The following is a 16724-nucleotide window of genomic DNA, read 5'->3' as shown; positions in this document are numbered from 1 at the left end:
ATCTTCTAGTCAAGGGTCTAGGGTTTGGCATTGATCAATAGAAGCTTCAATAAGAGAAATTCACTAAAGGGTTTTCCTCTCAAGAGAAGAGAGGTTTTGGCCTTGGCAGAGAGCCAACATCTTGTGTTCTTGTTTTTATGTTTTGGTAGCAGTTTGATGAAGTACACACATATGCACTAATAAGAAGAAGAAGAAAAATAAGCTAATAAGGAAAAGTAAAAATACTCCACAAATTGTTATCAAAGTAACGAAGAATCACACTACACTAATTTGCCCTAGATTCTTCAACATGATATCAGAGCTAAGGTGACACATCAAGGAAAGGGCAACTCAAGAACACTTATCAAGGAAGGACATATGCAATGTTGAAGCATCAAGCCTAGAAGTCTCAATCACTTCAAGGACAAGAGGGGTCTACAATCCATCATTCATCAAGGAGGTCTACAAAGCTAGAAGAAGAGCCTTACATAAAGGCACCTACAAAGAAGAGCTAATTAAAGCAGGACCTACATCAAGCTCCAAGTCATCAAGCAAGTCCACTTGAAGAACATCAAGATCCAAGGAAGACAAGCCATCAAGCCTTCAAGGAGGAAGCAAATCCATTACATCTCAAAATCTATCAAGTAAGTACATGTCCCCTTCTGAATATATATCAATGTCTTTTTGCAAGGAAAGCAATAAATTGGTAGGTACCAATAACTTTCTTGCATGAAAGAAGAGGATTGATCTACTACTCAAGGAGAATGAACTCCTAGAGCATGTCAAAGGGAATATCACTATCCCTGCTAAGGAACAGACTCAAGCCTTAGCCAAGTACAATAAGGATGAGACAAGAGCTCAAAGGATTCTGATAGAATCAATCAAAGACTCTCTCATTCCTTATGTCTCCAAGTTTGAGACATCAAAAGAAATTTATGATAAGCTAGTAGAGCTATTCTCGGTATCTACAACCAGAGAAGTAATATCTCTAAGGAATGAATTATACAAGATGAAGATAACAGAGGAAGGAATAGCTCCCTACTTCATGAAAATCTCTGAAATGAGAGATCAACTTCAAGAGCTTGGGGAAGTCATGTCTGACAGAGAGATGACAACTATAGTACTCAATGCTCTACCTAAGGATTGGGGCAACTTCAAGCATATATGCCAAGAAGGAAGCAACCACTCTCAGTGAAATGTGGTCTCTATGCAGAACAGAGGAAACCAGACTTAAGGAAAAGGAAGATGTGGGATCAAAGGAGCAAGCATTTGCTACCATGGCCAAGAGAAAGGGTAAATTTGGCAAGTTTGGTCCACGAAGAACAAACAACAAAGACATGTCCAAAATCCAATGTTTTGGATGCCAAGAATATGGACACTACAAAAGGAATTGTCCTAAGCTTAAGAAGGGCAACAACCACAAAAGAAAAAGGGAAGAAGCTCACATAACTCAAGAGATGAAAGAAGAAGGAAAGAAGCAAAAGAAGGAAGATCCTCCGGATCTCTACTATGACTAGGTCAAACTCTTTACTTCTAGACTTCTTTCAAAGTTTTGAGTAGGATAGGAGCATGTAGGAATAAATTAAAATTGCATGGCTAGAAACATCCCCTAGAATCTAGCAATATGATGTACATAGAGTTCTAGATACTCATGAAGATGTAGCATTTATAATAAGAACAAAATGCATGTATAATATCTTCTAGGATATAGGAGAATGATAATTATAGCTCAAAATATTCATGTAGAAGAAGCATACCTAGTATAGGACCTCATCCACAATGAAAGGAAAATTGATCATGATTAAGAATCTTAGAAGACCTCCATCATCAAAAGAAAGGAAACATTTGCAAGGCAAGGATCTTTAAGATCCTATGATGGAATCTTCAAAAGAAGGTTCATGGACCAAAGCAGATGTCTCATTGGGAATCCCATTCATGGGATTCAAGAAAAGGATGATATGCAGGCAAGCTAAGATGAAGCAAGAAGGGCCACACCAAAGGATGATCAAAGGAGAATCAAGATGAGGTATGTATGCATTAAAGTTTAGTCATGTTATCATTTGTATATTATTGAGTCATGGGATAGTTCTATAACATGATCAAGCATGAAAGAATCTCTTTCACCAAGAACATGCTCAAAGGCATGTACTACAATGCAATGAAGGTCAACAAAAGAATATGCTCACATAAGGAGCATAAGACTGCTGACTGAGAAGCAAGAAGAAATGCTGACAAGTCCAGGAAGCAATGAAGGAATGCTCTCACAGGAAGCATTAGATGGTTGACCTATCTATCTGATAAGAAGCAAATGAAGAAAGAGATCAAGCATGTGGAAGAACACCATGATCACAGAGAATCACTGTCTCACAATATACTTTAAAGATATCTCCCGAAAGAAGGCAGGACAACTCTGATAAAGGAAGAAAGGACCCTTGACACCTATGAAGGCCTTGGAGATATAAAAGGTGCAGATAATTGATTCTACTCTACAGAGATGTCGTGATGAAGAAGCCATCCAACAAAAGAAAAAGAAATGTTGAAGCAATATCAGGATGAAGTCATGATGGGCTACTAGGTCAAAGCATGTAAACATGCAAGTACAATGAAGCATCCATGAGAAGAATATTCTGAAGCATGGACAAGATGACAAAAGAGTAGCCAAGATGACAAGAAAACCTAATGAATGACAAGAAAGCCACTTTCCACGAAGGAAGCATGACATGACAAACCAGGGAGGAAAGTGATCGATGGATGGTGCCCTACCTAGAAGAAGTCCGAACAAAGACTTCATGACATCAAGAAAGGAAGGAGATCAAGCAATCGAAGGACCTACAAAGAAGAAGTTGTTAATGAAGGAAAGGGTCCCCAGTTAAGAGGGAGCTCTGATAGGTCCCTGACCAAGAGGGAGTTTTGAATCACCCTTGATCACAAAGGAGTGACAATTGTGTTTTCCATTTCATGGGTCATGCACTAGACTAGGACTAACAGTCGTAAGTCTAGATGAAGGCCATGAATGGAAATGTAGACACAACATTCTTGTCTTCACTTGGGAAGAAAGAATGGGAGGATTAGGTAATCATCTAGCATCTGATACTCTTTGAGGATGTGTAGGGCATCCAAGACAAGAGTAGGCAAGAGGACCGATATTCTTTGACAGCTGGGAACCCAAAATAAGAATAGTCCTAGAAGGTCATACTCGGAGAACACTCGGGTGGGTATGTACCTTGAGAGACAATGATGAAGGTGTCTATAAATCATTGGTCTCGCTAGCATTGTAGCTCATGGTCTTGTAAAGAGATGGAGTTGTTAGTCAAGGCCTTGCACTATGACAATGCTGATGGATATGATGCTATAACAGATGGATTGCTAATCCGTTTTCTCTTATGTGAATTCTTCAAGATTGATAATAACCAAACACCTTGTAATGTTGTATGAATACCTCCCTAGTTAAGAGGGAGTTTGATGGAAATGTAATTAGGATCGGTCTTCATAAATGTGCTTTTGATATTTGTATTTAATCAAGAAAAGAAATATTATTTTTATAATATATGTCAATGAGTTTCTTGCTCATTGAAATAGGTCTATCACTAATTAATGTGCTATAGTTGAGACAAATAGTCAAAAGAAAAGGTTGAAGACCTTAAGGGCATGTTACACCTTCTATGAATTTGTATTAGGGTCATAGGAAGACCTCCAAACAAAGTCACAAGTCTCCTCCAAGCAATGGCACCATCAAGGAGCTCATTCAAGCATACAACTCCACCAAAGAACCATTCAAAGTCCACTCTACAAGTCGGCCTAAGAGGAGGGACAATCCTCTATTTATAGAGGTTGTCCACTCCAATTCAACGAACTCACTCACTCTGAAATTAGTGCAAAAAAGAGGTCAAAAAAAGGACGAAAGAAGTCTCCTAGGGCAGCGAAGGAAGGAAGAAAGAAGCCGAAGATTAAGGACTGTCTCTAGGGTAAACTCACAGCCACACGTGCGAAAGGGGAAGGGTCTGCCTGTGGCCATAGCAGTAGAAAATTACAGTTCACCATATCTCATTGTTTTGGGTGCAAACTAGGCCTACAAGGCCTCTCTCTCAAGCGTGGAAGAAGGATATGCAAGCGAAGGGTAGAAGACAAGTCTAACATGGTTTAGTGAAGAGAATCCTCCGCACGTGCGAAGAATTAGGGCTGCATTGCTGCTGCCCTAAGTCTGCAATAGTTGTGAATACTCAAGAGAAAAAGGTTCGATTGGAAGGCTAGAAGGTCATCATCCTAAGGTAGAAAGAATCCATCTCAAACGGAGGAAAAAGAGGTCAAGAATCAGCCTAGAACACACAATCTAAGGTCTCTATAATTGTCGTAAGAAGTGTCGAAAAGAGGAAGACAAAGCACTGAAAGGAAGAGGACGAAGAGCTGCAAGAGGAAGTGATCTTGAAAGGACTTGACTTGTGCTTGGAGGATCTTCTAGTCAAGGGTCTAGGGTTTGGCATTTATCAATAGAAGCTTCAATAAGAGAAATTCACTAAAGGGTTTTCCTCTCAAGAGAAGAGAGGTTTTGGCCCTGGCAGAAAGCCAACATCTTGTGTTCTTGTTTTTATGAATTGGTAGCAGTTTGATGAAGTACACACAAATGCACTAATAAGAAGAAGAAGAAGAATAAGCTAATAAGGAAAAGTAAAAATACTCCACAAATTGTTATCAAAGTAACGAAGAATCACACTACACTACTTTGCCCTAGATTCTTCAACATGTACAATGGAAGGAATGACAAATTTGTATGAAACTAATGCATTTTTTGTTGAAACTTGGAAAGCCATGAAAGAACCATGGATTGGTGATCGAGCATTCTTGGATTACTTTATCCCTATAAAAAAACTAATGATGCAACAAACATGGTTGTTTTTCTCTTTAGAGATATTGTTCTCTTACATGGTTCCACGGAGCATAACCTCAAATAGGGATAGCAAGTGTATTGGTTGTTTTTGAAGGACCTTGTGCAAGAAGCTTGAGGTGAGATTGCAATTCAGTTCTGCATATCATCCATAAAATGACGGGCAAACTAAGGAAGTGAACAAAAACCTAGGAAATCGATTAGGATGTTTGGTCCGAGAGAAGAAAAAGCAATGGGATTTGGTATTGGCACACACAAAATTTGAGCACAACAACTTGGTAAATAGCTCAATGGGAAAGAGTCCTTTCCAAATTGTAAATGGAAGGTCACCAAGTGTTGTAACAAATTTGGAAAGTCCATCTGAAGCAAGCAAGAGGAGTGTAGATGTAGACTCATTTGTAAAGCATATGAAGGAAGTGCACAAGCAAACGCAGCAACAATTACAATTAAGTAGCCAAGAGTATAAGCAAGGGGTTGATAAGAAAAATGAAGAAATTCAAGGAGGGAGACCTTGTCTTAGTACATCAAAGTGCCATTGAGGAAGAAAAAGTTCCCAAAGGGCATGTTACCACTCAAACTAGCAGGGTACCTAAAGGGGATCCCTAAATGGAAAATGCTAGACCAAGGGCAACAAATGGAGACTTAGCCCATTGTCACCTCAACTAAGGCTCCCTACTATTTACGAACTTTCACCGATGGGAGGAGACCCGGTATATTATGGAGTCACCAATGAAAGATAAATCAATGAATGGATGTGTTGTGACCCAAATGATTCCTTTCCAGAAGAGGTTGAAGGATAGAGCTTGCTTGCTTTTTAAGCAAGGTACAATGACTTCTAGGAGAGGAATGAGAGGATTTAAGGGTTAGGTTTAAGGGATATGATTCGTGAAAAAGTTTCCCAATCCCTAAAATCCTTATTGAAATTGGTATCCTGGATGGTTCTTGAAGAATTGTCTTTTCAAAGGAATGGGACCACACGGGACCAAGTGGACCCAGTCTAGGATAGGAGGAAAGAATATGGCAACCAATGATGTTCTTACCCTAGACAAGGTGGGGGAAAGGATCAAAGAAAGAATTTTCACTTAAAGGTGTTGAATTGATCCTATGAGGCACTAGCCTTGGGGATGCTAGGGCAAAGTTTGATCTCGGAGCTAGGGCTTGGATTTTCTCACAACTCCACTGTCGGAATGGCCTCAAATTTGGAGGAGGTCTTGAGGAGACACCAGCGCAGGAGAGGCTAGGAGATCGAACTTTTTGGAGGGATAGTTTTCCAGGAAAATGATGCCCTAGGTGACCCAATTTGGCTATACCTAGGAAAAGGTGAAAAGGGTATGATTTTAGGTGACTACCTATTGCTAGATCAGTGCCCTAGTCTTGGGAGAATGGAGTCTATGATGAAAACGAGTGAGAACCTTTGATTCCCAATCAAGGAGGCCTCAAGACTACTTCGCTAGCCCTTTAGGTCAAAGAGAAGCAATCCTGCAGCTTTTATACTTCGATGTGAAAAAGGTGATGGCTTATCAAGATAAATTCGTTGAGAGAATTACCCTAGGAGATTTCATTCATATCACATGGCCCATTCATTGGGAGATGTTATATAGAAACAAAATTCCATAATTGAAGCAGTAAATGCATGCAGCAATTAGCCCTAAAATAGCAAAAATCCCAGTACAATGTATATGACAAAGTAAAACAAGAATATCATTAAGAGCGTGTACTTACATGTAATAGAGTATATCCAACCATCAACAATTTGACAATAGAGAAGCTCCAAAACAAGATAGACCAACTCCACACATCAAAATTCATCCATAAAGCTCCAATTCATCCACTAAGAAAAAGTGTGAAATTCTCAAGAGAGAGAAGAGATCCAATCCAAAGTGATGATAAGATATTGAACTCATCTCACTTGTATTTATACACTAATGAGGAGTTCAAATTAGCCTCTTTGGCCTACATAAGCCCCAAAAATAAAATAATGTTCTAATAATCCAACTTTTGGTGACAAGCCCACCAAACTACCTCATAAAATTATAAATGAAAGAATGAGCCTCTCAAGATGTCAAATAATAATCTATGCATGTCGTAGGGCCCTCTAAGAGGCCTAATGAGGTCCATGGGTGCCATAATGAAGAGTAGGACCCTCAAAATCAATGCACAAGAGGTTGGCCCCTTGTAATAACTTTTGGTGCCCCAAATTACATGTGGGGGCACACAAGTGTCCTCATGGGTCTCCAAACAAATCGAAGATGCTTGTAGATCGCCTACAAGGGCTAGGATGATGGTGTAGGTGATGCCACATCATCGTGCAAGTCTTGGATCATCTGCTAAGTGTATGGTGCAAATCTAGGGCCAGCTGGTCATGATGGATCAGGTGCATATTCCTCATCCAATAAGTGAACCATGAGCAGTCTCTGAATAGCTGTGGGAATCCATGGATTGTTATCTGTTGTTGTGGAGGCCCATGGCTCTCAACACACACCCTACATGTGCCAATGTATCCCTCTAGAGGATTAGGACCCCATATAAGGAGACCAAACCCAAGATGGAGACCATCTCAAGTCATTAGAGAAATCAAATAAATGAGCTTACCAATCATGGACCATAGGTGGGGACTTCACAATGGTCTGCCCTTCCATAATGGGCTTCGGGATGTGCCAATGTCTCCTAAACACCAAATGGCGTTAACCAAGAATCCTATTAGGTGGTTTCTGCTTCTAAAGGGAATAATATATTCAAGCTACATCTTTCAAAAGGTGATGGCATGTGACAAATAGGTGAAAGAAGTAAGGGATGAGAAGGGGCAGCCCTAGGCCACATGCTAGGGTACAAGGGTAGCTAATAAAAGGGAAGCCCACACTTGGGTTTATAATGTATAGGAGGGAGCAATGGTGGTACATGAGGTGCCCCGGCCTTGATTCTTCCACCCTTATTTATATTCCTTTTGTCTTTTATGATTTTCTTTGATTAACTGCTCAAACTCAATGGGTAAGAACATGATGTATAAGATATAACAGTGAATACCCCCTTTAAAGGTAGGGCGGTTCATTGCCCACCAGGGGTTGGGACAATCATGGGTTCCTATATGATGAAGGAGGTTCATAGAACCTGTAGGAACCAGGGTGATGGCCATGAGGATGGGGTAGAGCTCATGTATTGGATTTTGCCCACATGCTAAATATGTTTGTCCCAACCATCTTTTGCATTTTGTGGTACATTTTCTTGTTGAATGTGGTCAACTATGCTTTTATCTTTCTTTTTAGTTGCATCAACCTCCAAGGCGTCATTCCAAGCCTGGCCCAAGGTGTGGGCAAGGGGAAGGGGCGAGCTAACCCTATGTGGACCTAGTGGAGGAATGTGGACCCAGGCAGGAGAAATGATGAATGGGGAAATAATGAGTGCAAAGGGGGTAATATGAGCAGATAAGGGAGCGAGACCACGCAACCAAAATCAAAGTTTCCCATGAAAGACCGTCCCTAAAGCAAAATGGTCAGTAAAAGAGATTCCACGAGACTAGAATGCAAGGTTAATATCTAGAAGGGGTCTAGGGGACAAGGGCACAAACCTGACCCATTCTTTTCGTCGAATCCCCCCATTAATCCATGCCCATATGTGTCCATGAGAAGCAAACTACAATACTCAATTACCAAATGACAAGGCGTACCTTTAGGTTCGGGAGGCCCACCTTCAAACATACGATCATGGCAAATGGGTGAGGGGCCACATGGCTGGCTCAAGTCGCTGAGAAATGTCACAATGAGCTAGTTGGTGGTTACAAGGGGTTATTGGCTGCCAACTGAGGACCATCTTGGAGAAAAATATTTCTCCTAGCGATATCGCCCGCAAAATGGTGGGTAACAAGGCACATAACAAGCTGCAAATGAAGAAGATTGAGCTTTACAAGATCTTAAAGAAACAATGTTGATAATGTTTATGTGTTGGAATCCCTGAAGAGTTTGGATATCTCATCACTTTCAATGTACTAGATTTGTATGAGTTCTATGAGGGTACTATGGATGAACTTGAGAAAACTATACACTGGAAGGTGTGAACAATACACTATTGCAATAACTGGAAATTATTCTTCTAACTGATGCAATTTATTTGTCTTCAGTTAATTAATTTAATGACAAATAACGAATATTTCACTACTGCAATCTTCACAATAAAATAAATATGTTGCGGAAAATAAACTGGAACTGAGAAATTCACGCACACAATTAACATGGTTATTTTGGACTAATGTCCCCAAAAAAACCCCGAAGGGAAAACTGATGCAGCAGATGAGGGTTTATATTTTATTATGCAGCAGTAAAAATCTGAGTACAATAATCTGGATGCCTTATTGGAAATCCTCTGGAAAATATATTGGAAAATTTTATGGAGAAAAAATTTCTCCCTCTGCAAATTAATTGGCCTCCTTTTGGCATGCTCGCACTGCTGGCCTACGCAAGCCTGAACAGGCCCTGAAACTGCCTCCAACTGGGTCGTCTAGTCTCTTGTGCCTCTGGAAAATTTTCGATCTGCCTTCCCTACTCAAATCTAACCTCCAAACTTCTCCTGGCACTCGCACTGGGGTTTATGGCTCACTCACACTACCAGGACGACTTTTCTGCAAAACAATTTGGCCTCCCTGTTTTCGGTCTCTCTGGCACAAGAAATCTCCTGAGAAATTCCTCAGAATTCTCTCTGTTGCCCCTCAATCATTGATCCTCCTCCATTGGCTCGAATTCTTCCCTCACTTAATCATTGTGCACTAGGAAATTCGCACTGCCTAGATAATTCTCCCTCACTTGTGTATCCTCCACATCCCATCGATCTGCTCTTATAATCTCTCATTAGAGCTTCAATGGCCATGATTAAATCCTCATCAATGGCTAAAATCATCTTAGACTCGAACCATGTGAGTCTCTAGAGCATTCTTGATCATCCTCAATTAATTCCCTCTAATTAATCAATTTCCCTAAATTAGACTTACGTATTTTTTAATTATCGATCAATTAATTTAATTGAGTGGTCTCTAGGTGTTTTCTTCCAAAGCCTTTTCTAGGTTTTGGAGATCCCGTGTTCCTTAGCCTCGTAGACACAAATCGAGACTAGAGCACTTATCTGATGCTACAAAAACCAACACTCCCTCTTAGCAATGAAGGTGTTCTCTCTCCACATCAACACTATTCTCCTACACCTTAACAATCCCGCGGTGTTGATGTCTAACTGATCTTCTCCACTTCTCCATGTTGACCAGTCTCCCTATCACTGGAAATCACTATGAAGAGGATAATGTCCACCATGCTACTGCACAAACTCTTATCCACTCATATTGTTGCTGCTACTGCTCTGTTACTATCTCTGCACTATTGCTACAACCTACAACTACTATAATAATGAGTCTGATCTCCCCAAATCCTGAAGCACTAGCTTCCATAGGGTTGCTCCTTCTGAAGCTAGACTCCCTTTGAGTCTCAATCTCCCTATGGGAAATCTCTCTCCTCCCTCTTGGCAACTCGCACTGTCCCATGTACTAGAAACTGGACTACGTAGCTCTGCGTTTGGAATCTTCTGGAACTGCACCTGCATCCTACAACTGCTTGTGTCATTGCAACTAGTTCTACAACTGTCTCTCGATCATCTGACTACAACTAGCTCTGCTACTATCTATCTAACTGCAATCTGTTGACACTACGTTACTACAACTAGCTTTGCAACTGTCTATCTGAGCATCTGACTACAACTAGCTTTGCTAACACTGAATCCTGCTAATGTGATACTGTGAGCCCCTGTAGCAAAGGTAATGGTCCTGCTGCAACAATCTGGAACTAATATGACTAATCTCCTTGTTGCACCTACGCTAGACCCTACATTACTTGATATGCATAGATATCAAGCTTCTCCTCCTCCTATAGGTATTGTTGGTATCAATGCAAACTCCTCCAATCAAGCGGTTAGTTCAAAAATATCTGTTGAAGTTGTTGTCTACTCCTGTTGCGCCTTCTTGTCCTTCTTCCTTTGAGGACATTGGGTGACATAGTGGCCATACTCACCACACCCGAAGAATTTGATCTTCGACAAATCCTTCTTCTTCCTCTCACCTCCTCTTGAGCATGGTCCCTGGCTAAGACCTTTTTTCGCCTTTCCCTTACTTGCACGGACCACGTTTTCCTCATCCTCCTCCTCCTTCGATCCGTTGTTGTTGTTACTGGTAGAACCATTCCCAAGGCCGAGTCTCATCTCCTCCAGAGTGAAGTCACTCCACAGACGATCCCATGCAGGTAGCATATCTCACTCAGAAATAACTTGGACGAAAGTATGCCACTCCTTGGTGAAACCATTGAGAGTTATTCTGACTAGCTTGCTATCTGATGGTTTTTCTCCAACAGCTGCAAGTTCATCTCTGACATTCTAAATCCTGGTGAGGTAGGGTGTAACGCCTTCTCCCTTCTGCATTTTGGTGGTCCTCAACTTCTCCTTGAGAATCATCTTCCGATTCTCTGATGGATTCTCATACAGCTTGACTACGGCATCCCACATTTCCTTTGTTGTTTTTAATGTGACAACATGTAGAACAATATGATACCAACCCCCATCAAGGATCATCCTCTTAGCCTTGGCCATTTCTTTATTGAATGTTGCTTGTTGTTGAGGATTTGTAGGTTCGGCAACATTGTTCTCTGCATACTCCTTCAGACCAAGCTCATCTAACAAGAACGCCATTCTAGCCTTCCATACACCAAAGTTAGAGGCCCTGTCAAGCCTATTTTGATCCCTGAATCCTTTTGTGGCCATCTCTGTGAAGCTCAAGTAATCTGGAGGCTAAAACTTCTCCTTCCTGCTCGGCCTTCCTTCTACTACTCGCATCCCTCATTGGAATGTGCAATTTGCCTTACTTGCCTCCGAAAATCCTTCTCCAACACTCTTACTTCCTACAACTCCTCAACTAGGAAACTCACACTAGTTGGACTGGCAAGTCTGTTACTACCTCCTACAACCGGAAATTTGAAAAATCTTCTCTCTTCAGTTCGCTTTTTTTATTCCACCCTTGTGCAAATCTACAGCTGCAACCCTTACTGCAAACCTTTTGCACCCAAATTTAATAGATCTGCTCAATGAATCAAACGATCTGCTCACGGGAATTGCTTATCGGCAAATCCACTGCGTGTAAACTTTGTTTTTGAGACTATTCAATCTTTTCCCCGAGCTGGATCTAGAAATCGAACCCTTTGCCTCTGCAACTCGCACCCCTAAATGGAAACTGCACAGATTTGGTCCCTGTGCTTCAAATCTCCCTCTGAAACTACACAATCTACTGATCTTTCACCTTTGAGCTTTACATCTAATCGACACGCTTTAATACTATGTGAAAATTAATGCAATAACTAGAAACTAGTCTTCTAACTAATGCAGTTTATTTATCTTCATCTAATTAACTAATGGCAAATAACGAATAGTTCACTACTGCAATCTTCACAATAAAATAAATATGTTGTGGAAAATAAACCAAAATTGCATGCAAACCCCAAAGGGAAAACCAGTGCAACAAATGAGGGTTTATGTTTTATTATGCAACAGTAAAAATCCAAGTACAATAAATCTAGATGCCTTACTGGCAATCCTCCGAAAATATACTGACAAAATTTCTGGGTGAAAAAAATTTCTCCCTCTACAAATTAACTAACCTCCTTTTGGCCTACTCACACTGCCTACTGACTGCTCGCACTGCCTCCCAATAGGCCATCTAGCATCCCTGTGCCTCTAGAAAATTTTCACGCCACCTTCCTTGCTCAGATCTGGCCTCTGAACTTCTCTTGGCACTCGCACTGGGGTTTCTGGCTCACTTGTGCTGCCTAGACGGCTTTTCTACAGAACAATTCAGCCTCCCTATTTCTTGCCTCTCCGGCACTGGAAATCTGCTAAAAATTTCCTCGAAATTCTCTCTGCTACCCCTCAATCATCGATGCTCCTCCATTGGCTTGAATTCTTTCCTCACTGAATCATAGTGCACTGGGAAATTCGCACTCCCTAGATAAGTTGGTCCCTCACTTGTTTCTCTTCCTCGTCCCATCGATCTGCTCTTATAATCTCTCGTTGGAGCTTCAACGGCCATGATTAAATCCTCATCAACGGCTAAGATCATCTTAGACTCGATCCATGTGAGTCTCTAGAGCATTCTCGATCATCCTTAATTAATTCCCTTTAATTAATCGATTTCCCTAAGTTAGACTTGGGCATTTTTAATTATCGATCAATTAATTTAATTGAGTGGTCTCTAGGTGTATTCTTCTGAAACCTTTTATGGGTTTTGGAGATCTCGTGTTCCTTAGCCTCTTAGACACAAACTGAGACTAGAACACCTATCTGATGCTACAAAAACCAACAGAAGGAGCAGATTCCAAAGAGGGAACAAAAATAGATCGTGGAGACCTTAGAACAAAAATTGCAGGTGGAACTCAAAGTCAAGAAGACCAATGAATATCTGATTCATTGAAAAGGCAAGGGATAAGAAGAAGCCAGTCAGATTTCAAAGACAAAGCTCGAGTCACTTGTCCATTGCATAAATCTTTTAACAATCTCATGAGCAGGAGATCACCTTTCTTTTTATCTCAGCAGCCTCATGTAAGGGCTTCCATCTGCAGTTGTACTCATGCAACTTGGCCTAGAGTTTGTATCAGTGGAAGTGCCCGTTGTGGCAAGTTTGAGTATGCTTTGAAGTTTTAATTAATGGACTGTTACGCTGTTTATTAAATTATTTTCCCCATTGTGTGCTTGCTTTCTTTGCATGTTGAACGGTGCAAATGGTGGAAGATCATGGCATAACATCATGTACTGAGCAATGTAGGGCTGCTGGCTGGCTGGCTGTAAAAAGAAGGAAAACATTTCTCCTATGGGGTTACCCACTTTTTGGCGGGTAACAGGAACAAGAATATATCACAAAGATCTTGGAAGAGAGAATTACAGGAGAACTCAAACTGCCAAGACCAAAGAATATCCAGTTCATTGGGAGTCAAGGGCATGGAAGAAGTCACTTGGATTTCAAAGGCAGTGCTGGACCAGGTCATTCAGCCATTGCCTGAATCTTATAACAGTTTTGTGAACAAAAGCTGTCTTGTTTTTCACGTGAGGAACCTGATGCAGGAGCATCCTTTGACAGTTGCACTCAAGTGTGGAGGAAAGAGGTAGGGAAAGATGCATGAGCCATCCAATCACATTCCAGATCAACAGCTCACGATCTCTCAAGTTCATATAGGGGGTTAAAACATTGGGAGTCCATCGATCATTGATCTCCCTTTGAATCAATGGTACGGGTTGGAGAAGTATACGGCTATGGAGAAGTGAGAATGCAACGAGTTTGGAGGTGAGGGCCCTGCTCCTGAAGCCTTTAAAACAATATAAAGGTAATATATTTATTAATGAATAAAATAATTAGTGAGGAAGATGAGTGGTAGAGAAACCCCGGACAAAAACCACTAATCATTCACAAATTATTGAATGAAGTCTTAAATTTTGGTTGGTCAGCCATTCAGGAAATATTAATGGTGAAAGGGAGATATTGGAGGGAAGCACAAAGGCATTGTGGATTCTCATTTTTGGGGGGACGGCATTCTCATTTTGGAAAAGGAGGAAGAGACGGAGGTCTGGGAAGAAGGCAATGGAATCAGAGAAGAAGAGAAGGCAACCAGTGAGTAAATGCTGATTTTCCTTTATTTTGTAAACCCAACTGAGACTCGGACCAGTGGCTAGCTTTTAACATCTTGATGTGGCAATTTGGCCTACAGTTTGTATCAGCAAAAGTGACCTTTGTGGCATGTATGTAAATGCTTTTAAGTTCTAATTAATGGACTGTTAAGCTCTTTATTATCCCCATTGTGTGCTCGGTTTATTCGCATGTTGTGTGCTTCCATTTTCAATTGCTCTGTGCTCTGAAAAATTAGCGGGCAGCCATAGTGAGCCGCATCAAGTCATTCTTCATGAAGATGAAAGGTCCAGAATGTCCATAATGAGCACACAGCTTTTCTATGAACATAGATTAGTTTTTCCCCGGTAGTGATGTAGGGAGTAGCAGGCGGTTTTGAACATGCATTAATCTTTGAGAACTGTTAGAATCCGCCGAAAAACCAGTTTACTCTTTAATTGGTTTACACGACATAACTTGGTTCTGCCCTGTTTTGGGGATTCTATTTATGCCAGTTTACCACACTGTTTCCTGTTACAGTCACTGTGTTGACAAGACATGGTTGTATTGCTGGTGTGCTGGAAATTCACATCTGCTGCTCCCTGTTCTGCCCATTATTACCATCGTGGTTAGCTGATTGAGCTATCGTTGTTGATCTTTGTATCTTGGCAGGTATTCCCAGAATAGGCCACCTCCTTGACACCAGACTCTAATAAATCCCTCTGGAGTTGTAAGAACAGTCTTTAAATGGAAGGCTCATCACAAGCCCAGGGCAATTTTGGCAAAATAGATAAACCGGGGCACCTAAGTCAGAGAAAGCCTGGTCTTTCTAGTGCATCCCTCGGGATGTGTAGTACTATAACAATAATAATTTCCTGACTAGCGTAAGACTTACAACCGATATAAGCATTCAGAAATCAAATATTCTATCTAAGATTGTTGTTTTCCTTGGCAATAATCAACATAAAAGGAAAATATGGCTTACGTGATTGTGTCACTTCTATCAGCTACCACAAAATTATTCCGCGTGAAGAAGGACATCACCTCTCCAGCTATCAGATTTGGTGGCTTCCCTTCTTCCTTTGTAACCATAAATGTCTTCTGCACAATCTGTCGATCAATGGCAGATGCAGATAACCATATTTAGTATACCAGATATACTTAATGCCCAATTCTGTGAATCTATAATAAAACCCCCATTGGTCTGCATAAGAGGTATTGTTAATTAAAGGGGTGATGAATTAGAGTACCTTGGACTTGGTAGAACGCTTGATGAGCGACCATAGGCCGGGCAGAGAAAGAAGGAAAAGGCCCAGCGAGGTGTAGTAACTTGCTTCAGAATATCCAATGTTCTCTGAAAGTGTGAAAATGGGGGCGACGTCGGCCAAGGAGGCATTGGGCTGACATGGTCTGCTCCTCGCGGGATTCGGAACTCTGACATTCGAGAAGAAAGAATTGTGCTTAAGATTGGATTTGGAGTATGAATTTAGCCTGGTGGCGTGAAATTAATGCGTGCATTGTAAGTGTAATTGAATGAAATGGGAGGAACCAGGGGAACGGAAATTGCGAGACGAGGTGAGGTTTTAGCCATCGATAAGCTTAAAACCCAACTCAATCAAAGCTTCTCACATAACAATACAGACGTAATGTAAATACCTTATCGTATCAATATCCGGTCAGTGTGTGGCTTTATTTTGAAATTTTGAAGATGGAAATGACGTGATTAGGACGCGTTATTTTGCAATTTTAAACTATTCACTATGTGTAGTCAAGGATAAAGAGTACGATTAAGTCAAGTTTTTCCCCTTGAATTTGTAATGTTTTGTTTCTGACATAAAAGGATATTTTTTTAGTTTTAAAATGAGGGTGGTGTTATAACATTTATTAAGATTGATTTGGGTTTAGATTTATCTTCGCATTGTTCTAAATTTATTTTTTCAAGTTAGGAATCAAGTATATTTTCTAATAAATGGGAGAAAATATTTTTACAAATAATATTTTACGATGGATTCAATATAAAAATAAGATATAATGATCTTAAGAATAGATTTCATTGGTATATATATGAGATAAAAGTTACAATTATAATGAAATGGTAAGCATATTTATTAATATAATAATAAAGTAATAACAAATGTTTATTATAACTTTAATATAGTCACTTTTTTTTCAAAAAAAATTGTTCTTAAAGCTTGT

General features: G+C 40.5%; 1 pseudogene across 1 annotated transcript in view; it reads right to left on the bottom strand.

The window, feature by feature from the left end:
• LOC149166636 (protein COFACTOR ASSEMBLY OF COMPLEX C SUBUNIT B CCB1, chloroplastic-like) overlaps positions 1–16202 on the bottom strand; it is an 86569-nt pseudogene extending 70367 nt beyond the window's left edge. The window contains exons 1-2 of the transcript XR_016260891.1: positions 15779–16202; positions 15514–15638 (exon numbers count right to left, since the gene is read on the bottom strand). The product of XR_016260891.1 is annotated as a protein COFACTOR ASSEMBLY OF COMPLEX C SUBUNIT B CCB1, chloroplastic-like (transcript). The remainder of the gene's footprint in view (positions 1–15513; positions 15639–15778) is intronic.
• Positions 16203–16724: the final 522 nt, after the last annotated feature.

This window comes from Pinus tabuliformis, chromosome 5_1 (assembly GCF_031772625.1).
Source record: "Pinus tabuliformis cultivar Carrire ecotype Pingquan chromosome 5_1, CPIR1, whole genome shotgun sequence".
In the NCBI taxonomy this organism is placed as follows: Eukaryota; Viridiplantae; Streptophyta; class Pinopsida; order Pinales; family Pinaceae; genus Pinus; species Pinus tabuliformis.
The sequence above is the reverse complement of the archived record's forward strand: the minus strand, read 5'-3'. Positions and strand labels throughout refer to the sequence as shown.